The sequence below is a fragment of the Panthera tigris genome, chromosome D3 (genome assembly GCF_018350195.1).
Source record: "Panthera tigris isolate Pti1 chromosome D3, P.tigris_Pti1_mat1.1, whole genome shotgun sequence".
Classification (NCBI taxonomy): Eukaryota; Metazoa; Chordata; class Mammalia; order Carnivora; family Felidae; genus Panthera; species Panthera tigris.
The window spans coordinates 8,600,144-8,625,528 of record NC_056671.1 but is presented as its reverse complement, the minus strand read 5'-3'; the positions used below and the strand labels follow the sequence as shown (position 1 = coordinate 8,625,528).

Genomic DNA, 25,385 nt, shown 5'->3' with positions numbered 1-25,385 from the left:
GAAATTATTGATTGAAACCACTGATAGATCTTAACATTATTCAAAGTGGGATAACCGGACATTGTGTACCTACTGGGTAGCGCAGAGGATGTATCTCTAGAAAGCATTCTTGCCAAAAACCAATCTTAATTGAATCCATGCTCAAGATTAACCACCAGTTGTACAAGAAATAAGAGGACTAACATTAAATGATACATAGAATGCAATTAGAAGTCTTAGAATGTCAAGAACTAAAGAACCAATGACCTACTGTCTTAAGTTAATGATATTTGTATAAATTTGTTTACTTTTGTAGATTTGTATCAGTTCGTTCTTTGCCACAATAAGTTAAAATATCACACTAGAATGTAGTGATTTAAAATAACAATTTATTATTTCTCATGAGTCTGTGGTCAGGTGGGCAGTTCTTTCGGTCTGGGCCAAGTTGAGCTGATCTAGGCTGGGTTTGTTCATGAATCTACGGTCAGCAGGCAGGTCAGGTGGGGACCAGCTCATCTGGAATGTCCTCGCCGGGAAAGTCCTCCTCCACAAATTCTCTTACCCACAGCAAGCTGTCTGAGCTCGTTCTCTGGCCGAGGTAGGGGCCCAAGAGAATACGTGGGATCATCTCACCGCCCGGACCCAGAAATCATGCGGCATCACTTCTGCATCCTGTTGGCCAAAGCAAGTCCCATGATCAAGCCCAGATTCCAAGGTGGGGAAATAGATCCCCATCTCTCAGTAGGAGAGGCTGCAAAGTCACATTGCTGGGTGTGGAGAGAGGCCAGTTACTACAATCAATCAAACAGGGGGTTCGAAGAGACTACGTGCCTACCAACCAAATGCAATGTGTGCTGTGTCCAGATTTAAACAAATCGGGTATAAAATCTCATTTGTGCGGTAATTAGGGAAAATTGAACACAGACTGAGTATTAAGTACAATATGGCATTGCTTTTTAATTGTCCTTATTTATTTTTTAAATGTCCTTATTAGTAGAACTATGTACTGAAGTATTTGTAGGTGAAATTATATGATGTTTGGGTTTTATTTTAAAATAATTCAGGAAAGGGGCACCTGGGTGGTTCAGTCGGTTAAGCGTCCGACTTCGGCTCAGGTCACGATCTCGTGGTTCATGAGGTTGAGCCCCACATCGGGCTGTGTGCTGACAGCTCGGAGCCTGGAGCCTGCTTCAGATTCTGTGTCCCCTTCTCGCTCTGCCCCTCCCCTTCTCATGGTCTGTCTCTCTCAGAAATAAACATTTAAAAAAATTAGAAAAAAATCCAGCAAAGAAAAAGAAGTGAGGGGTGGGTGGGGCTGTATGAATAGCAGATGTATAAGAACGGCAAAAAGTTGATAGCTGTTGAAACTGGGTAATGTACACATGGGCATCATACATGTGTATGACATACATTTACGTATATGCCTTTGCAATCTTCTGCAATAAAACATGTTTTAAAATTGTTCAGCTGTCTTTTGCTCAGATAGTTTCATAGAGTGTGGTGTGATCATCACTGGTGATTGAGGAACATTTAAAGAGAAAGTCTCAGTTTGGTACTAGCCTGTCCTTAACACTTATCAAACGCACATTAATCTCCCTTCATGACAAAGTGTGAGCAGGTCTCAGGTTCCAGAGCCCTTGTTGGGTCCAGGATACAGCAAGAATTTCACATCATTGTTTGATTTTTCAGTGTTTTTTTAAAAAAATTTTTTTAACGTTTATTTATTTTTGAGACAGAGAGAGACAGAGCACGAACGGGGGAGGGGCAGACAGAGAGGGAGACACAGAATCGGAAGCAGGCTCCAGGCTCCGAGCCATCAGCCCAGAGCCCGACGCGGGGCTCGAACTCACGGACCACGAAATCGTGAACTGAGCTGAAGTCGGACGCTCAACCGACTGAGCCACCCAGGCGCCCCTCAGTGTTTATTTTTTACTGTTACCGTCTCTCTACTATGAGTGATGCTGCTTTTCTGTTCATGGATAATAACATGAAGTGCTCTTTCTTTGTTATTTATTTATTTTATTTTTTTAAAGTAGGCTTCACGCTCAGGGCACAGCCCAACGCGGGGCTTGAACTCACAACCCTGAGATCAAGACCTAGACTGAGATCAAGAGTCAGATGCGTAACCAACTGAGGCATGCGGGCGCCCCACAAGTTTCTCTTTTTAAATACATTTAAGGTTATATAGAGAGTGCATTGGGTTTCTTTTAAGTGATTAAAGCAACAAAGGTACGGTGGTAAAAGTTACGGAGAGGACTGTGAAGGTGGTTGCTTTCAGTAAGTTGGGGTACCCACTGTAGCAATTGCACATCTTACTGGCTTTACCCAGTAAAATTCTAGTTCTCAAGTCACAGCCGAGGCAGGGCAGTGGGGGCTCTCTGCTCTGTGGAAGCATTCAAGGACCCAGGTTCTTTGCGGCTAATGGCCCTGTAACCCTCCAGGCCTTGGGGTCCACTTGGACTTCGTCATTCAGCCAGCCGACTGGGGAAGTGAGGTCAAGTCCACAGTGTCACGTGGAAGGATCTGGGTGCCAGGCCCCGACGTGCACCCTTCACTTCAGCCCACATTCTATCAGCTAGAACTTCATCTAGACGCAAAGGAGGCTGGAGATGTAACCACATGCTCAGGAAGAAGGGCTTTGGTGGACAGTTAGCGTTACCTCTGTCACAGTGGCCCTCAGATGAAAGTCGAGGGGAAAAAAATGCTAAAAGATGACCCCAAACTCCTCGGTGTGGCACACAGTAGTCTCTGTGATCCTGGCATTTTTAGTCAGGGTGCCCCCAGAGAATCACTACGAGCAGCATAGAAGACAGGATTATGGGGGCGCCTGGGTGGCTCTGTCGGTTGGGTGTCCGACTCTTGATTTCAGCTCATGTCAGAATCTCACGATTAGTGGGTTCGAGCCCCACGCCGGGCTCTGTGCTGACAGTGTGCAGCCTGTTTGGGATTCTCTGTCTCCCTCTCTCTCTCCACCTCCCCTGCACACTCTCTGTCTTTCGAAATAAATAAGTAAACTTAAAAAAAGAAGACAGAATTACAGGGATTAGCTGGTACACAGTTGTGGAAGCCGGTAGAGGAGCCTAGGCAATGATCTTGTCTCTGCATCCTGTGGATCAGCTGTCAAGGGGGAGGGCTGGGCATGAACTGGAGCAAGGCCAAACTGGAACCTGGAAGGATGAACTTGGAGCCACAAGGACAACGGAGAGGAACAACTGGAACCTGTGTTCACAGTGCCTGGGACCTTGCCTCGACCTTCAGAGCATTAAAAAAAATGGCTTTGGGGGCGCCTGGGTGGCTCAGTCCGTTAAGCGTTCGACTTCGGCTCAGGTCGTGATCTCACAATTCATGAGTTCGAGCCCTGCATCGGGCTCTCTGCTGACCGTTCGGAGACTGCTTCGGATCCTCTGTCCCCCTCTCTCTGCCCCTCCTCCACTCACGCACGCTCTTTCCCTCTTTCAAAACTTAAAAAAATAAAATTAAAACACACACACACACACACACACACGGCTTCAGTTTCACTTCCACCTTCCATATTCTCACACAGATCTTTCAGATCTTTCTCGTGGCCAGTGCCAACCCAGAACCATACAGGGAAGGCAATCCTGGAAAAAGATTTCTAGCCTAGTTGAACACAGTGCAAGCGGTACTGGTCGTGGACCTGCGGAACGCTCTGGCCTCATCCTCCACGACTCCCTCCGCTCTCGAGCGTAACTTCCACTGTTGCCATGCCAGCTATTTACATCTTCTGAACCCTTCCAGATGTTTCCTCACTTTATCTCTGCTGTTCTCACTCTCCGGAATGTTCTTTCCTGTCCTTGTCTCGCGCCCAACTCCTCAGCCTTCAAGATCTGGTCAAATGTCACCTCCTCTAGGAAGTCTTCCCTGCGGTCTCCGGGCAGAGATGGGAGAATGGTAGAGCCGTACACACAGCGGAAGGTTGTGCAATGTGCCGTGCAAGTCTTCTCCGTGAGCCTTGAAATCTTCAGCTAAGTTCCTAAATGCACTAAGCGCTGAGCGAGACTGCATTTCTTCTCAACATTAGTGACGACGCTGGGCTTCTCACCTCGGTCTGGCTCAGGGGGGAGGCGAGGTAGCTCACTCAGGCACAGGAGCTCTGAGACCGGTTGACGCTTGGGGAAGAGGGAAGCAAGAAGAAACAAAATACAGGAACAGGCAGAAATTGTGGGGAGACCTTAGGCTGCCCGACCCGGAAGCTGGGTGGTCCGGTCTGTTTTAACCAAATCTCTAAAGGAGGAAGATCAACATGCTACACACACGAGGCACATTGGATTTCCACTCTCGATTCTTTATTCTCTTCCCCCGTATGGCCTTGAAGTACGAGACAGAGAGAGACAGAGAGAGAGAGACAGAGAGAGGCAAATATATTTCCCTGTCCTGTTGATGTTGGACTTGGCCATGTGACTTTTTTTCCAGCCGATGCAACGTGGGCAGGAGTGACTAGTTCTAGTGCTAGTTCTGAGCCAAGGTGTTAGGACACTTTACTTGTGTCTACTCGCTTCCTTGCACTTCTGCTATTCACCACGAAAGGAACACACCTGAGCAGTTGTTCATCCAAACAGGATGCCATGTAGATAAAACATGTGGAACATACACCTGAACTCAACTGCAGCCAGGAGCCAAGCCCAGCTGGTTTCAGAAGAACTGTCCTGCACCTGTAGACCAATGAGCAAGAAAATCAATGTTTGGGGTGCCTGGGTCACTCAGTCGGTTAAGTGTCCGAGTTTGGCTCAGGTCATGATCTCGTGGTTGGTGAGTTCGAGCCCCGTGTCGGGCTCTGTGCTGACAGCTCAGAGCCTGGAGCCTGCTTCGGATTCTGTGTCTCCCTCTCTCTCTGTCCCTTCCCCACTCACATTCTGTCTTTCCCAAAAACAAACATTAAAAAAAAGAAAAAAGATGAGTTGGCCATACGTTTGTGGGTCTAGTTCTGGGGTTTCTATTCTATTCCATTGGTCTATGTGTCTGTTTTTGTGCCAATACCATGCTGTGTTGATGATTACAGCTTTGTAGTAGAGGCTAAAGTCTGGGATTGTGATGCCTCCTTCTTTGGTCTTCCTCTTCAAAATTACTTTGGCTATTCGGGGCCTTTTGTGGTTCCATATGAATTTTAGGATTGCTTATTCTAGTTTCGAGAAGAATGCTGGTGCAATTTTGATTGGGATTGCATTGAATGTGTAGATAGCTTTGGGTAGTACTGACATTTTGACAATATTTATTCTTCCAATCCATGAGCAGGGAATGTCTTTCCATTTCTTTATATCTTCTTCAATTACCTTCATAAGCTTTCTATAGTTTTCAGCATACAGATCTTTTACATCTTTGGTTAGATTTATTCCTAGGTATTTTATGCTTCTTGGTGCAATTGTGAATGGGATCAGTTTCTTACAAACGTATGGCCAACTCATCTTTGACAAAGCAGGAAAGAACATCCAATGGAAAAAAGACAGTCTCTTTAACAAATGGTGCTGGGAGAGCTGGACACCAAAATGCAGAGAAGGTTGAAACTAGACCACTTTCTCACACCATTCACAAAAACAAACTCAAAATGGATAAAGGACCTGAATGTGAGACAGGAAACCATCAAAACCTTAGAGGAGAAAGCAGGAAAAGACCTCTCTGACCTCAGTCGTAGCAATCTCTTACTCGACACATCCCCAAAGGCAAGGGAATTAAAAGCAAAAGTGAATTACTGGGACCTTATGAAGATAAAAAGCTTCTGCACAGCAAAGGAAACAACCAACAAAACTAAAAGGCAACCAACGGAATGGGAAAAGATATTTGCAAATGACATATCGGACAAAGGGCTAGTATCCAAAATCTATAAAGAGCTCACCAAACTCCACACCTGAAAAACAAATAACCCAGTGAAGAAATGGGCAGAAAACATGAATAGACACTTCTCTAAAGAAGACATCCGGATGGCCAACAGGCACATGAAAAGATGTTCAACGTCGCTCCTTATCAGGGAAATACAAATCAAAATACAAAATCAGGGATATCACCTCACGCCAGTCAGAGTGGCCAAAATGAACAAATCAGGAGACTATAGATGCTGGAGAGGATGTGGAGAAACGGGAACCCTCTTGCACTGTTGGTGGGAATGCAAATTGGTGCAGCCGCTCTGGAAAAGTGTGGAGGTTCCTCAGAAAATTAAAAATAGACCTACCCTATGACCCAGCAATAGCACTGCTAGGAATTTATCCAAGGGATACAGGAGTACTGATGCATAGGGGCACTTGTACCCCAATGTTTATAGCAGCACTCTCAACAATAGCCAAATTATGGAAAGAGCCTAAATGTCCATCAACTGATGAATGGATAAAGAAATTGTGGTTTATATACACAATGGAGTACTACATGGCAATGAGAAAGAATGAAATATGGCCTTTTGTAGCAACGTGGATGGAACTGGAGAGTGTGATGCTAAGTGAAATAAGCCATACAGAGAAAGACAGATACCATATGGTTTCACTCTTATGTGGAGCCTGAGAAACTTAACAGAAACCCATGGGGAAGGGGAAGGAAAAAAAAAAAAGAGGTTAGAGTGGGAGAGAGCCAAAGCATAAGAGACTGTTAAAAACTGAGAACAAACTGAGGGTTGAGGGGGGGTGGGAGGGAGGGGAGGGTGGGTGATGGGTATTGAGGAGGGCACCTTTTGGGATGAGCACTGGGTGTTGTATGGAAACCAATTTGACAATAAATTTCATATATTAAAAAAAAAAGAAAATTAATGTTTGCGGTGGTTGTTTAACCACCTAATTAAGACATAATCCACATACGATAAAATTCACCCTTTTAAATAGTACAATTCAATGTTCTCTTTAGCAAGTTCACAGTTGTGCAACCATCAGTACAATCAGTTTTAGAACATTTTCATTCTCCTAAAAGGAAAACTCATACCCGTCGCATTTAGCAGTGTTCCCCCATTTCCCTGTTTGCGGTTGTGCACAGTACTACTGGGGCAATAGCTGACAAGCAGGTATCAGAAATGGATCTAGTGTAAACAAGTCCACAATTTTTTTAATTAAAAAAAATTTGTGGAGGGGTGCCTGGGTGGCTCAGTCTATTAAGCATCTGACTTCGGCTCAGGTCACGATCTCCCGGTTCGTGAGTTGGAGCCCCGCGTCCAGCTCTGTGCTGACAGCTCAGAGCCTGGATCCCGCTTCGGATTCTGTGTCTCCCTCTCTCTCTGCCCCTCCTCCACTCACACTCCGTCTCTCTCTTTCTCAAAAATAAATAAACATTAAAACATATTTTAAAAAATATTTTTTAAGTAATCCCTATGCCCAAAATGGGGCTTGAACACATGACCCAGAGATCAAGACTCACATGCTCTACTGACTGAGTCAGCCAGGCACCCCAAGAGGTTGACAGTTTTACATTCTCCTTGGAGAAGTTCAGAGTAAGAAAACTTTACATGCACACATCCACCCAGATCTCCCTACACACATTGACACGACAATACACATAAGCTCAGACACACTTTCACTTTACACAAATACGCCAACACTCAAAGACACGCTCATCTTCACTGATGCAAAGATTCACATACAAGACTCATGTGCACACACTGACAATTACGTGCTTGTACACTCACACACAGACAGCAACTTCCCAAGCTCCAGTTATTCAAATGAGTCGTCATAATTTTTCCATATCTGCATGTAACATATGCTTTTATTTCCTTAATTTTTTTCTTTAAATGACTTAACATTTTTATTTAAATAAATTTGTTTTTAAAGGAAAGTGCTACAAATAGATGGTCCTCATTTCCCATTTGCTCTTGCCTCTTCTTCTGGCCACACCCAATCCTACCCATTCCACGTGAGGGTGGAGTATCCAGTCGCCAGCTCCAGGAAGCTCCCGGACCGATGGCACACAACCCATGCAGTTGCACGGGACCCTGCACTCACAAGGACCTCTTGCTTACATTAGCGATCTACTGTAAGCATTTGGAAACTCTCAGTAATTTGTTAATTAGAACTACAACGTATTTTCATTTTGCACCAGGCCCTGTGAATTCTGTAGTCACCCTTGCCCAGGACCACTGAATGTCCCAGCTTCTGTGGGCTTCCCAAGGTGACAGCTCTCCCACCGGGAGCTGAATCAGAGAAGGTCACATCTTACACAGCTTGGACCTGGGAGTCCAAGCAGATGGGAGTTTGCATCTTGGCTCCGTTTACCAGCTGAGTAACCTCGGGCTGACCTGCCCCGACATCCACAGGGCCCAGGACGAGCGTACAAACGGAGGCCTGCAGGCCGTGTGGCTAAAAGTCTTCCTGGTATAAACAAGTTTACAAATTGTCAAATAAAATATGTTTTAACCTCCTATTTTAACAAACGAAGTTTGTTGATTATAACAAAGTGAAGAAATATGCGTAAAGCTATGGTTTTTACATGTCCTAAAATTGGCAAAATATCAATGATGAGTGAATTAAATGATGATTGTATGTGCCTGGATATCGTATTGATGTGTCAGTGTTGAGAGAGAGTGCGTGCACATGCACCTACATACACATGCGCACGTAAGTGGGGGAGGGGCACAACATCTCACAACAGGGTGACCATGACCAGAGCCAAAATCAGGTAGATGCTTGACCAACTGAGACACCCAGGAACTCCTCTAAATGAATAATTTAAAAATACATAATTAATAAAGGATTATGTATTTACTCCATAAAATTCTTCTTGCCTTTGTTTTATTTTTTTAAGTTTACTTATTTTGAGAGAGAGAACGTGCAGGGTAGAGGCAGAGAGAGAGGGGAGAGAATCGCAAGCAGGCTCCACACTGTCAGTGCAGAACCCAATAACTGAGAGCTCATGACCTGAACTGAAGCCAGAATCGGTCACTTTACTGACTGAGCCACCCAGGCACTGCTTCTTGCCTTCATTTTAGCAAAATTGCTCATTATGTTGTTATAGTAAAAGTTTTTACATAATGTTTGTGCTATTGACAGTGATGATCTAAGGGAATAAAAAATGAAATGAAATTCTATGGAAGTATAAAAGCTTGAATATATTTTCATCAGAAATGTGAATTTTTTTTTAACGTTTATTTATTTTTGAGGCAGAGCGAGACAGAGCATGAATGGGGGAGGGTCAGAGAGAGGGAGACACAGAATCTGAAACAGGCTCCAGGCTCTGAGCTGTCAGCACAGAGCCCGACGTGGGGCTCGAACTCACGGACCATGAGATCATGACCTGAGCCGAAGTCGGCCACTCAACCGACTGAGCCACCCAGGCGCCCCCAGAAATGTGAATTATTAAAGTAAATGTAAAAAATTAACAAACTAAAATATTTTACTTTTATTTATTTTTAATTTTTATTTATTTTTGAGAGACAGCCAGTGGAAGAAGGGCAGAGGGAGGAAGACAGGATCCGAAGCAGGCTCTGCAGACAGCAGACAGCCTGATGCAGGGCTCGAACTCATGAACCATGAGATCATGACCTGAGCCAAAGTCAGATTCTTAACCGACTGAGTCACCCAGGCACCCCAAATATTTTATGTTTTTAAAAGTTATTTTTGGGGCACCTGGGTGGCTCAGTCGGTTAAGCGTCCCACTTCAGCTCAGGTCACGATCTCACTGTCCATGAGTTTGAGCCCCGTGTCGGGCTCTCAGCTGACGGCACAGAGCCTGGAGCCTGCTTCAGATTCTGTGTCTCCCTCTCTCTCTGCCCCTCCCCCGTTCATGCTCTGTCTCTCTCTGTCTCAAAAATAAATAAACGTTAAAAAAATTTTTTAAAGTTATTTTTCTCCTAGAATATTTTATTAACTTCTTCTGTGAAAATTAAATTCTCTATTAAATTAAAATTACCTTTTAAAATCAAAAGGCAAGGGGAGGGTGGCTCAGTCAGTTAACCATCTGATTTCAGCTCGGGTCATGATCTCACAGTTCAGCTGTCAGCACAGATCTCTGCTGTCAGTACAGAGCCTGCTACAGACCCTCTGTTCCCTCTCTCTCTCTCCTGCTTACGTTCTCTCTGTCTCTCTCACAAATAAATAAACATTAAAAAAAAAAAAAAAAAAGGATGTGGGCCAAGCCTGGGATCCCATCGGAGATTCAGCTGGGGAAGGACCTGCTTCCAGGTAGTGGTCCAGGATTCAATTCTTTATGGGCTGGCAGACTCAGTCTCAGCTCCTCTCCGGCTATTGGCTGGAGGTTGCCCGCCAGTCTTTTTGTTTTGTTTTGTTTTGTTTTGTTTTCTTTTCTTTTCTTTTGTTTTGTACCGTGGGGGCCTCTCCATATTGTGGCTTACTTCCACAAAGCTAACAAAGGAGAGCATCAATAGGGAGAATCCGCAAGCAAGCAGTAGTTACATCCTATGCAAGGTCATTACAGATGTGAAGTCCTATCCCTGTTGCTGTATTCTATTCGTTAAAATCGAGTCACGGGTCCCATCCACACTTAAAGGGAGATTACACAGGAGTATGAATGCCAGAAGGTGAGAATCATTGTGGGACATTTTAGAATCTATTCCCTACAATTGCCATGTGTAGTTGTTACAAAAATTGCATTAATGCGTGAGCACCTCCAGAAGGACAAAATGGAACATAAAAAGCAGCCTGAATTCCTTATGCATTTACGCTGTCAGAGAGGAAGGAATCTGCAAGTTAATCCATTTCTCTTTGCTCTTATCTAAGTGCTTGCAACTCTCAATTATCCCTCCACTAGAACCAGAACTGGAGTGGCCATCTCCAATTAGGCAGCAGTACGACCCATGACACTACATTTGGACACGACTGTTATTTTGAGGTCATGACCTAAGAGATATGGAGAAGCTTCTCCCTGGGGCCTGAGTGATGTGAATCAGGAGAGAGAAGTTTAGGATTACGAGTTGTTCTGTGACAGCCTTGGGTGCCAGAGTCTGAGTGACAGAAGCCCCATGTGTTTTTAATAAATTCATCCTTTATGTGTGTATGTTTGTAATATTCGGGGCTGCTTGAGCATCCTCACAACATGGCAGCTATATTCCAACCCCATCCCTCCCCCCACAATGAGGAATTGAAGAGAGAGAGAAAAGTGGAAGCCACCATGTGTGTCTTTTATGACCTGGATGTGGAGTTCACACACCATTATTTCTGAGATATCATTCTAGTTATTACACAGGTCACCCTTTTCAGTGTGGGAGCATCTTACACAAAGGTACTATAGTAGCAGAGTTCTAACACAGACCCCAAGCGGGGCGCCTGGGTGGCTCCGTCAGTTGAGTGTCTAACTTTGGTCCAGGTCATGATCTCGTGGTTTGTGAGTTCGAGCTGCACGTCAGGCTCTGTGCTGTCAGCTCAGAGCCTGGAGCCTGCTTTAGATTCTATGTCTCCCTCTATCTCTGGTCCTCCCCCACATGCACTCTGTCTCTCTCTCAAAAAGAAATAAACATTAAATAAATAAGTAAACAAACAAACATAACAAAAACGAAAACAGCCCCAAGCTTCCTCCCCACTGGTGTGCATGTGCCATAGAATCTCCTCTCCTTGAATGTGGGTAGGACTTGTGAATACAGTGGATGTCACTCATGATTATGTTAGGTCATAGGGCAGAGGAGATTTTGCAGATGTAATTAAGGTCCATAATCAGTTGATTTTGACTTAATCAAAGGGGGAATGCCCTGGGAGGGGCTGAACTAATCAGGTGAGGTCTTCAAAGAGATCCGAGAGATTCTTGAAGAAGCCAATAGCTATGTATGAACTGCCTGTCAAGGAGGCTGTGTAGCCAGGACGTGAGAACAGCCTCTAGGAGCTGAGAGTGCTGCCCTGCCGATAACTAGGGAGAGAACCGGGGCCTCCACACATACAGCCAGAAGGGAAGGGGTGCTCCCAACAGCCCCCATGCTTTGAAGAGATCTCTGACCCTCAGGGGAATCATAATCCCCGCTGACACCTTGATTTCAGCCTTGGGAGACCCTGAACAAAGAACTTCTTGCCTACAAAACCTAAGAATAAACCAGTGTTGTTTCGAGCTGCTCGATTCATGGCAATTTGTCACACAGCCGTAGGAAACTCATACCACTGTGAATATCAGGAGGCAAGAACTATCGGGGGTCATCCTGGGGACTCACTACCAAAACTCGATATTGTCAGACCTTTTAACTCTTGCCTGTCTTGTCGGTGACCGCCCACTTTTCTTCTCTCTCTTTCCTATGCACAACCTTCTTTACACTTCACTCATTCACTCACCTACTCCTCTGTTGATTCATTCATTCTGCAAACAATTCCTGATCCCCTGCTGTGTTCACACACAGTCCTGGTTGATGGGGACCCTGCTGTGTTCACACCCAGTACTGATTGAGGGGGATGCAGAAGTGAGTCTTGTGTGTTCCCTGCCTTGCAGGAGCTCCAGTCTGGAGCAGGAACCATTCCATTGTATTCCTCAGCCCCCTTAAGATTACTCCCAATATGACTCTTATGTGGTTCAGACCCCAGGACTTTCCAGAAACCCATTTAAGCACATTGTTCCACCCCCAAACGGCAAATTCAACCCCAAGGCATTATGTACAAGAGATTTTGCTGAAGTTCCAAGTAGAGACCAAGGACAGTGTTATATTACATATTACAGGCCAAACATTACCAAACTTCTCTACTACACTTCTCTCTCCTCATGCTCTATTATTCGGGAAGTCTTCTCCCACTCCACCACTGCTAAACATCTTAATTATTCTGGGAAGTTCTATTTTATTTTCATGTCCCTCTTGGCAAAACAGAAGCCTCATGAGAAACCAAACCAATATGGATGTGGGTGGATAAGGGGTTTGCCTCATGGTTCTGCAGACAGCTCCACCCTTGAGACCTTGAATGAGGTCCTTGCTGTCCCAGTTTCCTGGCCTGCATTCTACCAAAGGCCCTAAGGGAAGAACGGCGTCTCCCCGGGGACTCCAGCTTTTGAAGCCCTTGGAAGAAGCGTTAGGTAAACAGCAAATCTGGGTAATGCTGTCTGAGGGTCTTCAGAATGAGGGCGTTGGGACACAGGGCCAAAAACCCTGTGGATGGCAGCTACGATCTACCTCCAGAACACCCCAGCCAGAGCCCCTCAGGGCCCCCCTGGGTCTGAGGCTGAGCTGCTTGCTGGGCGTTCCATCACCATTCCAGAAGCTAGTCCCCCACCCTGGGTAATGTGCATCCTCATCACCCTCCTGTCTCTTGAGGAGGGATCTGTCTTCACTCACTCCCACACAATCTCATCCAGTCTTGTGGCTTTTCATACCATCAATGTGATGACTCATCAGCCTCCCGCCCTGCCTCCTCCCCTGAGTCCCAGACTCATTACCCGCAGCTGCTAACCGATATGTCCACTGGGATGTCTAATGGGCAGGGCGCACTTCCTGGGTCTGAAGTGGAGTTCCATTTCCTCCTCCCCTCTCCCCAACTGCCCCCACCGCAACCTACTTATCCCCGTCCTCCCATCTCAATAAACGGCTCCATCACCATCCACCCGGCTGCTGGAGCCAGAAACCAAGGAGTTATCCTTGGTTCTTCTTTTTCTCCCATCATCCAACTATAATTCATCAGCAGACTTTGTCAGCTCTCCTTTCAAAATGCATCCCCATTCTGTTGGTTTCCATGGCTCCCGCATTGGTCCAGGTCACCACCCTCCCAGGCCAGGGGACGGCAGCAACCTCCTCAATATGCTCCCTGCTTCCTCTCTTGCCACCCCGCAGCCTATTCGCCACACAGCAACCTGAGGACATATCATTCCCCTACTAAAGCCATCCAAGACTTTATGTGGCTGACAAGCCCCTGCATGATCTGGCCCCTGTCTGCATCTTGAACTTCAACTCAGACCACTGTCCCTTATATTCTGCTCTGGCCACACTGGTATTCTTTCTGTTCCCTAAACACACCAAGCTTGAGCCAACCTCAGGCCCTTTGCACGTGTTGTTCCCTCTGCCTGGAATCCTCTCCTCTCCACCACATATTTGTGTACCTCACTCCTTCTCGCCACTCAGATTAAGTCCAAAGTTCACTTCCTTACAGACTGTGTCCCTATCTAAAGATGACCCACCTGCCTTCACTCCCCCAGCCACTGCCTAGTATCTCATACTATATTTCCTCCACAATTCTTATTGCTATCTAATTATCTTATTTTCATTTGCTTGTTTAAATTGTCTTCCCCACTAGAATTTCAGCTCCGAGAAAGCTGTCTACTTCACTGCTCAGTCCCTGGCGCTTAGACCAATGTTTGACACAAAGGACCTGCTCAGGAAACACTTGTCAAATTCACTCGTTCAGTCAGCACATACATATTGAGTACTTACTGCTTGATGGATAACCAAGGATAACCAACATGTCTGGCATCAGTGAGTTCGAATTCAGGCTTCACCATTACCCAGCTCTGGCTTCCCCTGTCCATACGGAAGAGGACTCTCTTTCCTCATCCATAAAATGGGAACAACAGTACCTATCAGGCATGACTGTTACGAGAATTAACTTGTAAAAGGCTACCAGGCAGCCTGGCACATAGGCACTCATTAAATAAGTATTTCATCCACGACCAAGGGTGATCTTATCTGGCAGAATATGTGGGCACAGGCCTGGGGGCTCTAAGACGGCCACGGAACAGCTGCTCACGTGGGAGGGACGTCAGCGTGGGCGAGATAACACGAAGGTCAACTGGTGATGCACCTGGACCCAGGAATGAGGGGCAAAGACTATACACGAGCCAGGGCGGCTTCTCAACGTAACAGAGAGAGTGGGACACTGAATGTCTCCCGGGGGCCTCCTGGCACTAGCACCCCTTACTCCCCAGTCAGGCCAAGGAATATTCCCAGTTCTCAGAGCCCAGCCCACCTAGGTGTCCACCAGCTGGGGGCACAGAGAAGTCTGGCAGGGAGTAAAAGATACCAGGCTTCTGGGCAAGGTTTGACAATAGGAGTTGTCCTTCCACTGAGTAGAAAACAACTATGCAGCCACCAAAAGCATGAGGATGCTTTAAAAAAAAAAAAAAAAAAAGCTTTATTTTTTTTTTTAAAGTAATCTCTACGCCCAATATGGGGCTCAAACTCATGACCCTGAGCTTAAGAGTCAGATGCTCTACCAACTGAGCCGGCTTGGCACGCTGGGGGATGCTCTGATAGGAGCGATCTCGAGAGCTGTTGTCGAGTAGGAAGAGGCAAATTTTAAAAAGACTAAAAGAAAACAATAACATATGCCATGTTTGCTCATGTGCGCCTTTACTACCTCTGGAAAAATGCATAAGAAAGTTAGTGACAGCAGCTGTCTCTGGGCACCGAAATGAGTGGTTGGGGGATGGGATAGAGGGAAGACTGCACTAAATGCCCCTTCGCCTCTTTTGAATGTTGAAGCCCTTGAATGTAGTACTTATTCAAAACTACTTAAAATATGAAAAGAAAAATGCAGCTGCCACTCACGGTGGGGAATTGCTTTACCCCTCCTCTTTCACCCAAGGGACTGAGGGAGCGCATACTTCCAGAATGATCTATCTACAAAGTAAAGCTGATTCTATTGTTCCTCTTTATGTTACTCCTCTGTTTAAAGCCCTTCAACGACAGACAGCTGAACATACTGTACAACCTCAAAAAAAGTATTTGTTGAGTGAACGGGTAAATAAATGAACCAATCGCCTTTGTCTCTTAATTCTTACATATTGATGGGGAAGTCCATATTAAGTGAAAAAAGAATACTGCAGAATATTAAGTTAAGGACGATCCCATTCTTGAAAAATAAGATAATTGCATATTCATAAAATTATATTGCGTATTAGTATACTCAGTATAAATTCATACCTATTAGTGTATTCATGTACATGTACATGATTATTGGTTCATAAAAAGAAAAAAAATCTAGAAAGACCCCAAACTTGCTGGTTTGTTATCTTGATCTTAGTATAATTATGTGAATAAAAATGTGGGTAAAAATTCACCCATCTGTATTTAACAGTTGGACATTTTCCTATATATAGCTATAGCTCAATTTTTAAGAGGAAAAAATCGTGGCGCCTGGGTGGCTCAGTCGGTTGAGCGTCCGACTTCTGCTCAGGTTATGATCTAACGGTTTGTGAATTCGAGCCCCACATAGGGCTCCACGCTGACGGCTCAGAGCCTGGAGCCTGCTTCTGATTCTGTGTTTCCCTCTCTCTCTGCCCCTCCCCCACTCACACTCTGACACTCTCAAATCTCTCTCTAAGAAAGAAACATTAAAATAAATAAATAAATAAATAAATAAATAAATAAATAAATAAAAATAAAGAAACATTAAAAAAATAAAAGGAAAAAAAAGATGTACCCCCAAACATTATTAGATACCATCTCCTGGGACAGTTGGGATGGTCAGGGGGCTTTTGATTTTCAATGTAGAGCTGAACATTTTACCTCAAGCACATAATTATGAATCCTTTGAAATATATACCTTTTTATTCATATTTCATTTCAGATTCCTTAACTTGAACTGCAAAGCCTCCCACTTCTTCCGCTGCCTTCGTCTTCATTCTGATCACATTAAACTATTCACCTTCTCAATATGTCATGCTGTTTCTTACTCCAAGCCTTTACCTTTGTTGCTCTCTCATCCTGAGACACCCTCTCCCACTTCCTTGACTCCTCCCACCTACCTAACTTCTTCTAGTCGTTTAAGTCTCAGCTGAAATGTCACCTCCTCCAGGAAGCCTCCCTTGACCTCCCCCTGCTAGGTCAAATGCTCTAGAAACACCTAAGAGTTGCCTCTGTCACAACATTTGACTAACGTCCATCTCACCATCCAACCGTGAACTCCTGGAGGCAGAGATTGGAGTGATGGGGTCACAAGCCACGGAACATCTGGAGCCACCAAGAGCTGGAGGAGGCAAGGAAGCATCCTGCCCTAGAGACTCCAGAGGGAGTAGGGTCCCTCTCATGCTTCGATTTCAGCCTGATAATACAGATTTCAGACTTCTGGCTTCCAGAAGTAAGAGAATACATTTCTGTTGTTTTAAGCCACCAAAGTTGCGGAAATTTGTTACAACAGCTTTAGGAAACTAACATAATTGATAACCTCCTTTCTAGAAAACAGTCTGGCAAAAACAAATCATAAAGTTGGTTATGTACATAATAATGAGCCAGCAACTTCCCTTGGGGTAAGCCCTGAAGAAACCCTTGCTGGTGTCCACCAAAAGACACATGCAAGAACATTCCTCACAGCGTTGTTTATGATGACAAAGCCTGGAAACAGGTTACATGCTCTTCCACAGGAAAAAGGATAAACTGTGGCATATTCACGTAATGGAATATTATGCAGCAGGAAAATAAACAAACGACAGCAATTTGCAACAACAAGCATAAATCTCACATGCCTAACGCTAAGTGGAAGAAGCAAGTCACACACAAAAAATGAACAGTATGATTCTGTTTATATAAAGCTCAAAAACAGGTAAAACTAAACAGTGCATTGTTTTGGTGTTTATTTTTTTTTTAATGTGTATTTATTTTTGAGAGACAGAGAGAGCACGAGTGGGGGTGGGGGACAGAGAGACAGACACACACACACACAGAATCTGAAGCAGGCTCCAGGCTCTGAGCTGACATTACAAAGCCCAACACGGGTCTTGAACTTACCAGCCATGAGATCATGACCTGAGCCGAATTCAGACGTTTAACCGACCGAGCCACCCAGGCGCTCTTGCTTTGGTGCTTAACCTGTAAAGAAAAGGGGAGAATAATTAAAGCAAACCTCCAGACGGTGGTTATTTGAGGGAAGGAAGAGTCTAGGATGGGGACTATCCTGGAGACACACAGGAGGCATCTGGGTAAGGTGACCACGTATTCTGTTGCCTAACTGGCATACTTTGGGGGATGAAAGGGAGGATGTAGTTATAATTATGGCATATAACAGGTACAAACCAAAACTGTCCCAAACAAACCGGAACATAAGATCACCCTATTTCTGGGGCGCCTGGGTGTCTCAGTTGGTTAAGCATTGGACTCTTGATTTCAGCTCAGGTCATGATCTGAGATCGGTTGGTGGCATCCAGCCCCACCTTGGATCCTGTGTCGACAGCCCCAAGCCTACTTAGGATTCTCTCTCTCCCTCTCTTTCTGCCCCTTCCCCACTTGCGCACACATGCACACACGCGCTCAAGTGCGTTCTCTCTCAAAATAAATAAATACACTCAAAAAACAAAGATCACCCTCCTTCTGAGACACATAAGCTATTCTTTCATGGCCGGTGGGTGCAGACATGGGAATTTGTTTCATTAGTGCCTTTAGACTGGACAAATATATTATATATATTTTTATATATAATGACATATATATATATATATGTCAGAATCATTTTTTTTCAACTAACAAATGAATAAAGTGGGTTCCAGAATCAGTTCGGTTTTTAGTAGCAACTCCAGATACAGAAGCAGACTCTTGACTAAATTCAGCAGAAAGGGAATTTATGACAGGGAGAGCGCTGAGCTCACACAATTGCCAGGAAGGCTGGAGAACGAGGTCAGAAAACAGGCACAAACAGAAGGCAGGCACACAGCAGGGCCCACGGCCAGAAACTTGCCCGGACCAGGCCGCTGAGGACACACAGCTCCTCCCACTGCGGCTGGTGCTGCCCACCCGGCCAGGCCGGCCAAGGGACCGACACTCCTGCCAACCTCGCTGCTGGCCCCGGAACATAGACGGTGTTGCCGCTTCGACACCACCCACACAGCCCCCCTCGATTTCTCCCTGTCCCTGCTGCTTTGCCGACTCCACGGTCAAAACCCTCAGTGCGTGCATCTGACGGGTCGAGCCAGCTGCAGGCGAGGCTCAGATAGTCCTCGCCAACCTCTGCTTCCTTGGGAGTGGGCGCCGCCTGCCCCCGTGAGAGCCATTATCCGGGCAAGTCCCAAATTCAGGAAGGCTCAGCAGCTGAAAAATAGAAATTACCACAATGTGTGCCAGGCGTGTCAGAGACGGGGGATAGACGCCAAAATGGACCCTAAAGGATCGAAAGAGTCTTAAAGGTGACCAAGTTCTGGAATCTTACAATCCCCCACACCAGCAGGGCTCAGGCTGCGACTTAGAGTGAGGTTTCTGCAGTTAACGCGCGAGTTGGCGTCAGGGATACGGTTAAGGGAAGTGATTTACCCACCTGCCCGCCCACACGCCCCTCCTCGGGACGCGGGCCCTAGACCAGCTGGACACCTGATTGGATCAGTCATGGTCACCTGATCCAAAGCTAGACAACCCATTGGCTGGCCAGTAACCGATTAGAGACTCTGTCGCGAGCAGGCGCTCCCAAACTTCCCCTGCGAGCATCTATTTTCTCCATCATTTTTTCGGGGCAGCGCTAGGTGGAAAGAAATGGGTAACAGTTCCATGTATTAAGTAGCTAGATCCAAACAATTTCATAAGAATTTACGGCCTGAGAACTTAGACTCTGAAAAGATAAATTGAAAGAAAAATTTTTTATTTCATTCTTAATCACAATTGCTGTCAATGGGATGTTGGGGCACTGCGTGAATTCTCAAACCTTGGCAGCAGATTGGGCAACACCTTCTTTCCCGTTCCAGGTTGACTTTCAAGTAACAATTGCTTTTTATCACAACAACCACGGAAAACCCACCTTGCAAAGATATGGCGGCATGGAAAGAAATGTCGTGCAAGCTAATGCTGAAACTACATTGAGCTACCTTGAGCTAGTAGTTCAAGAGGCATCGGGGAGAGATGTCAACTATCACTGCATTTGCCTTGAAAATGTAAAATATTACATGGTGCCCCTATGAGTTTGCTGCAGAACCCCCAGGTGCCTTGGCACACAATTTGAAAATTGCTGCTCTAAACCATACACTAAGAGAGGCAGTAGCCATTCAGATCAGGGTAGAGTCAGATGTTTTCATGCTGAGGGATGTTGAAAAAATAATCAGAGAAAACTTGTTTGCAAAGAGAAGAGGAAGAATCAAAATATAGACATGCCAAGAGGCCATAGAAGGAGCAAAAAAGAAAGGGCAATCGCCTGATGCAGCCGGTACGGCCTTCAGTTGAATTCCATGATCTCACCCCAGAATCCATGTCTGACCTTGAGCTCCTGATCTGTTGCCTTAAACTCGCCCCTCCCAGACTCAGGGAGTGGTAGCAGCTCCATCCTTTCAATTGCTTGGGCCAAAACTTGGGATCATCCTGACTCTCTTGTCCTCTTGGATCACCCTTGACTCTCTTATTCTCTCACATCCCACACCTAATCCAATCCGTTAGCAAATTCTGCCATCTCTTGCCTCCAACACATATCCAGAATCGGACCACTTCTCCCTATCTCTATACTGTTGACCCAGCCACCATCACCTCTCATCTGGAAACGCTGTGACCTCCTCACTGCTTCTACCTGATCTGTTCTTAGCCCAGCAGCCAGAGGGATCCTCTTAAAACGTAAGTCAATTCTAGGCTCTAAATCCTTTGATGGCCCATATCTTGCTCAGGGTCAAAGCCAAAGCCTGTAATATGACCGTGCAGCCCTATAGGAATTAGTCTCAGGCACCTCTCACCACAACATCCACTGCTCTGGCTCTCACTCCCTTCATTCCAGCCATCCCAGCCTCTTCACTGTTCTTCAAACATGTCAAGCACAGTCCTGCCTCAGGGCCTTTGAACTGGCTGTTTCCACTGCCTGGAACATCGCCCCCCAGATATCCTCATGGTTTGCTCCCTCACTTGCCTCAGTCTGGGCTCAAATGTCACTCTGCCAGTGAGTTCTTTGCTGACCACGTGTATGGAACAGAAACAGCACCGCCTTCCTCACAGCACTCCCTGGCCACTCACTTCTGGGAGGGATCACTGAGCTGTAGGACCTGACGGACTCAAATGAACGCACATCCAAAGAAGTATAAATTAAAGAATTCGTTAAAAAAAAAAAAAAACCAGTTACTGAGAAAACTATGCATTAGACACGAAGGCAGCATTGAGGATAAAGTGGCTGCTTCAGTTTAAAGCTGGCCATCTCAATTCACCCAGTCAATATCCTGGACCATGTTCCCGAGATATGGCCACCCTGAGCGTGACAGACACCAGTTGTGGATCACAGCAATCCTTCTTCCTGAGACGCGGCCTCAGAACTCCTTTTCACAGATAGCACTCTAAGAAGCCACTACTCATCACCCATCAGCCTGAGAAGTGCAAGAGGATTTCTTTCCCTGTTCTAGCACTTTCTACATGGCAGTCTACTCTGTGCCCCCACAGCATTCATCAAGAGGCCTCATTCTTGTCCAGAAACTTTTTCCTCCTGTTAAAAAGAAACCGCTGACGCGAGACGTTTGTGGAAAGTAGATAAACACTCAAATGCTGTCTTTGGTTGCTCCTCGGAAGGTCCTGGTGTTCTAAGAAGAAAAGGAAAAAATGAATAAAATAACTTCCTGTTTGGGGAGCAATTCCTTGCATCAAAACCATACTTTAAAGCCCACTCTTTCCTCTGAAGAGATTAATGTTTTGCATTAAGGCCCTCACACAACACATTCTGACTCCCAAGATTTTTTGGCAGAACAGAAAATCCTGACGGCTCTTTTTGTTCGAATGGTTTATTTTCTTCTCTTTGCGGATCTCTGTTTCTTTGCCTTTTTCTCAGTGTTTCTCTTATTCTCCGTCTCTTTCTATTCTCTGCTCCATTTGTGTGTTTGTCTCTCGCCATCGCAATCTCTTTGTCCCTCTCCAGCTCTGTCCCTACTTCCTCCTTGGACAGGCAGCCCATGTCTTCATGCGAATCTGTCATTTGGAGGATGTCTGAGTGTCTGTGTCCGTGTGGCTTCCATCTCTGTGTGTGGGTCTCTCTGCTCCCAATCTTTGTCTCTTTCTCTCTCTTACTCTGTACGTCCGGGTCTGACTCTCTCTGAGTGAGTCTCTCTATCTCATCTATCTTTCTATCTCTTCCTGTGTTTGTGTCTCTGCCTCTGTGTGAATTTCTCTGTCTCTGTGTTTATCTCTCTCCGTCTCTCTGCTTGGGTCTCCTCTCCCTCACTCTCTTTCCCCCCACTTCCCCCTGTCTGCTTCTCTCCTGTTGTCTTTCTGTCTGTCTCTGTATGTTTGTGTCTAAGTCTGTCTCTCAGTCTGTCTGTCTGTCTCTCTCTCTGCTTCCCCCCCCCCTTGCCTCCAATCTACCCATGTTTCTCTTTTTATCTTTCCTATTTCCTCCTCTAGAGCCCTAAGATTGAGTCCAAACAGCAAGACGGTGACTGTAAAGTGAAAAGTCACCCAGAGGTTTCCAGGCCGCCAGATGTACAACATATTTAGACAGAACAGCTGAATAATTTAACAACTTCCTTGTTCCCCATCCCCCAAATGTCAGCTTCCAGGGTGTCTCAGACGTGTGCCTACGTGAGGACATATGCGTGTGTGCGCCCGTGCGTTCCCTCCTGAGATTCTGTGCAAAAGTCACTGTTCTCTCAAAACCCCACATGTATCCTTTAATGTAATCAGGTTCGGATTTCTCTCCCTACAACTTCCTCCTTCCCCCTCCTCTTGGGTAGTCTGGCTTAGAAGCCTGGTGCTATTTAAGCGTCTCAAAGACCTTCCACCTACATCCTGTGATCTTCATCGTGACCTCATGAGTGAGGTGTTTGGGAAGATGGTAGCAAAGGTCTAAAGGAAGCTGGCAAGAAAACCTTCAAATGCAGGGTGCTGCATTTTCTTGGCCCCAGTTTACAGATGACAAAACTGACAGGCCCACTCTGGGGTCCGGAAACTCAACAGAACTAGCACTTGAAACCAGAACTCTTAGCTCCCAGCATGCAACTCACCTCCCAGCATCACAGACCAGCAAAACTGGGAAAGACCTTACAGATGGGGCAGGGTGGTGCAGTGGGCATCGCCTCAGGCTCTTCCATCTGGCAGACAGCCCTGGATTCAAATCCCTCCTCTGGGCCTTAGTAGCCGTGTGGCCTCGGGGAAGCTGCTTCACACCTCTTAGCCTCTGTTTCCTCATTTGGAGAAGGGAAATAATAATAGTATCTGCCTCAGAGAGATGTTGTGAATAGCCAACGAAATAAAACACGTGAGGTTCCTGGGTGATAGTAAGTAGGCAAACACGTACGTTGCTGTTGTCAATATTAGAATTAGTATTAGCATAAAACTGAGACCCAAGTTCACACAAACTAGGTAATGGCACATCCAGACTCCTCATCCGGATCCCCCTTCAGTGTGTCTTCACTGAGAGAGTTTCCTGCTACCTTCTCCCACCCAAAAACCACAAAAACATTTTTTGAGTACTTTCTCTGTCAGGCGTGATCACAACACCCTACCACGTTCACGCATTTAATCCTCAAAACGACCCAGGGGCATATGTCCCCTGATTTTCCCCATTTTATTAAGAAACCGAGGCCCAGAGAGCATAAGAAACGTGCCCCAGGGGTGCCTGGGTGGCTCAGTCAGTTGGGCCTCCAACTTCGGCTCAGGTCACGATCTCACAGCTTGTGAGTTCGAGCCCCATGTGGGGCTCTGTGCTGACAGCTCAGAGCCTGGAGCCTGCTTCGGATTCTGGGTCTCCCTCTCTCTCTGCCCCTTCCCCCCCCCAAATAAATATTAAAAGAAAGAAAAAAAGAAAGAAAGAAAAGAAAGAAAGAAAGAAAGAAAGAAAAGAAAGAAAGAAAGAAGAAAGAAAGAAAGAAAAAAAAGAAAGAAAGAAAGAAGAAAGAAAGAAAGAAAGAAAAGAAAGAAAGAAAGAAGAAAGAAAGAAAGAAAGAAAGAAGAAAGAAAGAAAGAAAGAAAGAAAGAAAGAAAGAAAGAAAGAAGAAAGAAAGAAAGAAAGAAAGAAAAGAAAGAAACTTGCCCCAGGTCACCCAGAGGGTAGATGGCAGGGCTGGCTGCAAATGCAGGCAGCTGGTACCAACGTCCATCTTGCAGTCTCCACACTTGCCCTGTTTTCTGTTCAAATTCTTGGAGACTTACTCCAAATCGTGGTTACACTCCTTTACCTTTCTTTCTCTCTCATTTTTTGCTTAAATAAGTAACACATGAATGCATTCTCAATGGAAAAATTCAGGGGCATTACTACAAAGTCTGCTTTGACGTTCCTCTCAACAATTTGGTAAGAAGCTTACAGACGTTTTCCTGTACATTTACATATGCACTTGCTGCCGCATCAGACCCTTTCTGCTGGGCCTCTAGAAGACAGTAGTTGAGGCAGCAACCCTGAGATAGGAGGAAGCTGGTCGGGGCTGGAGATGTCCTCACTTTCTGTTTTCTAGAGATCGGTGACCTAAGAATATGCTGAAAGCTTCCAGCAGATAGACTCAGCCAAGGTCCCAGCAATTTGGATGTACAATAATGTTTCTTTGGCTATGCACAGAGACAAAACCAGGGAAGGATAAGTTTATCTTGTTCATACAGAGGCCACTCTCCACATGTGGTTCTGAGCCCTTGAATGTGGCTGGTCCAAACCGAGGTGTGCTGTCAGTATAAAATACACAATGGATTTTGAAGCCTAATGCATTAAAAAGTGGGGGGGGGGGGTAAAAAATATTTCATGAATATTTTTCTTTATATTGATTACATGCTGAAATGACACTTTGGATATATTGGGCTAAATTAAAATTAATTTCACTTGTTCTTGGGACTCCCGGCTGGCTTGGGAGGAAAACCATGTGACTTTTGATCTCAGGGTCATGAGTTTGAGCCCCACATTGGGTGTAGAGCTTACTTAAATGAATAAATAAATAAAAACTTTTAAAATTAGTTTTACTTGTTCTTTTCACGTTTTTAGTGTAGCTACTGGAAAAATACAAATTCCACATGTGGCTCACATTCTATTTCTAATGGGTGGTACTGTTCTAAACAGTTGCTCAAGGAGACACTCTATTTTTTAAAAATTCGCTGAGAAAAGTAATAATCATTCAATTGTATTGAGTGCTCAGGGCCAAGCAGCAGGCTAAACACTTCCCGTCGTCCTCTCATCCATCCCCTGACATAGCTGTATACAGAAAGCACTACTGTGACCTTCATTTTACAGAGGGAAAAACTGAGGCTCAGAGAGGTGAAGTTATTCGCCCAAGGTCACATGGCTAGCAAGCAAGCAGCAAAGAGACAATCTGAACCCATCACTTATGGGATTAACCCTGTACAGCGACAGATCACAAAGCCATTCATGGGGACTCACCTCATTGTCAAGTGTGGTCAGAGGAGACTTTGAAAAGTTTGCTGGCATCGGGTAAAGGGCAAAAGCCCCAAGAGAAATGCAAGCCCATCTCATAAACAGCCTTTTAAAGAGGGATTTTGTGTCATGAATTTGGGAGCCAGAGGAGAAACCAACCAGACCACACCCCTTTCTCTGCTCTACCCATTGCAAGGCCCAGCCCCAGCTTTAAATTAATCTGGGGCATATATTGGAAGAGTAGTGGTTTGATTTATTAACCAGTTTGGGGCACCTCACCAACAGACTTGGTGAGCCCCTCTTTAGAAAGTTTTCCCCAAGGGGCACTTGGGTGGCTCAGTCAATTAAGCA

At 45.4% G+C, this 25,385-nt stretch overlaps 1 long non-coding RNA gene across 1 annotated transcript; it reads right to left on the bottom strand.

Annotated features, from left to right (window-relative positions):
* Positions 1–383: 383 nt before the first annotated feature.
* On the bottom strand, positions 384–19,045 carry LOC122232707. The gene is made up of 3 exons (XR_006210089.1): positions 18,851–19,045; positions 17,540–17,620; positions 384–651 (listed from the first exon to the last, which is right to left on the bottom strand). It is a non-coding gene; the product is annotated as an uncharacterized LOC122232707 (long non-coding RNA).
* Positions 19,046–25,385: the final 6,340 nt, after the last annotated feature.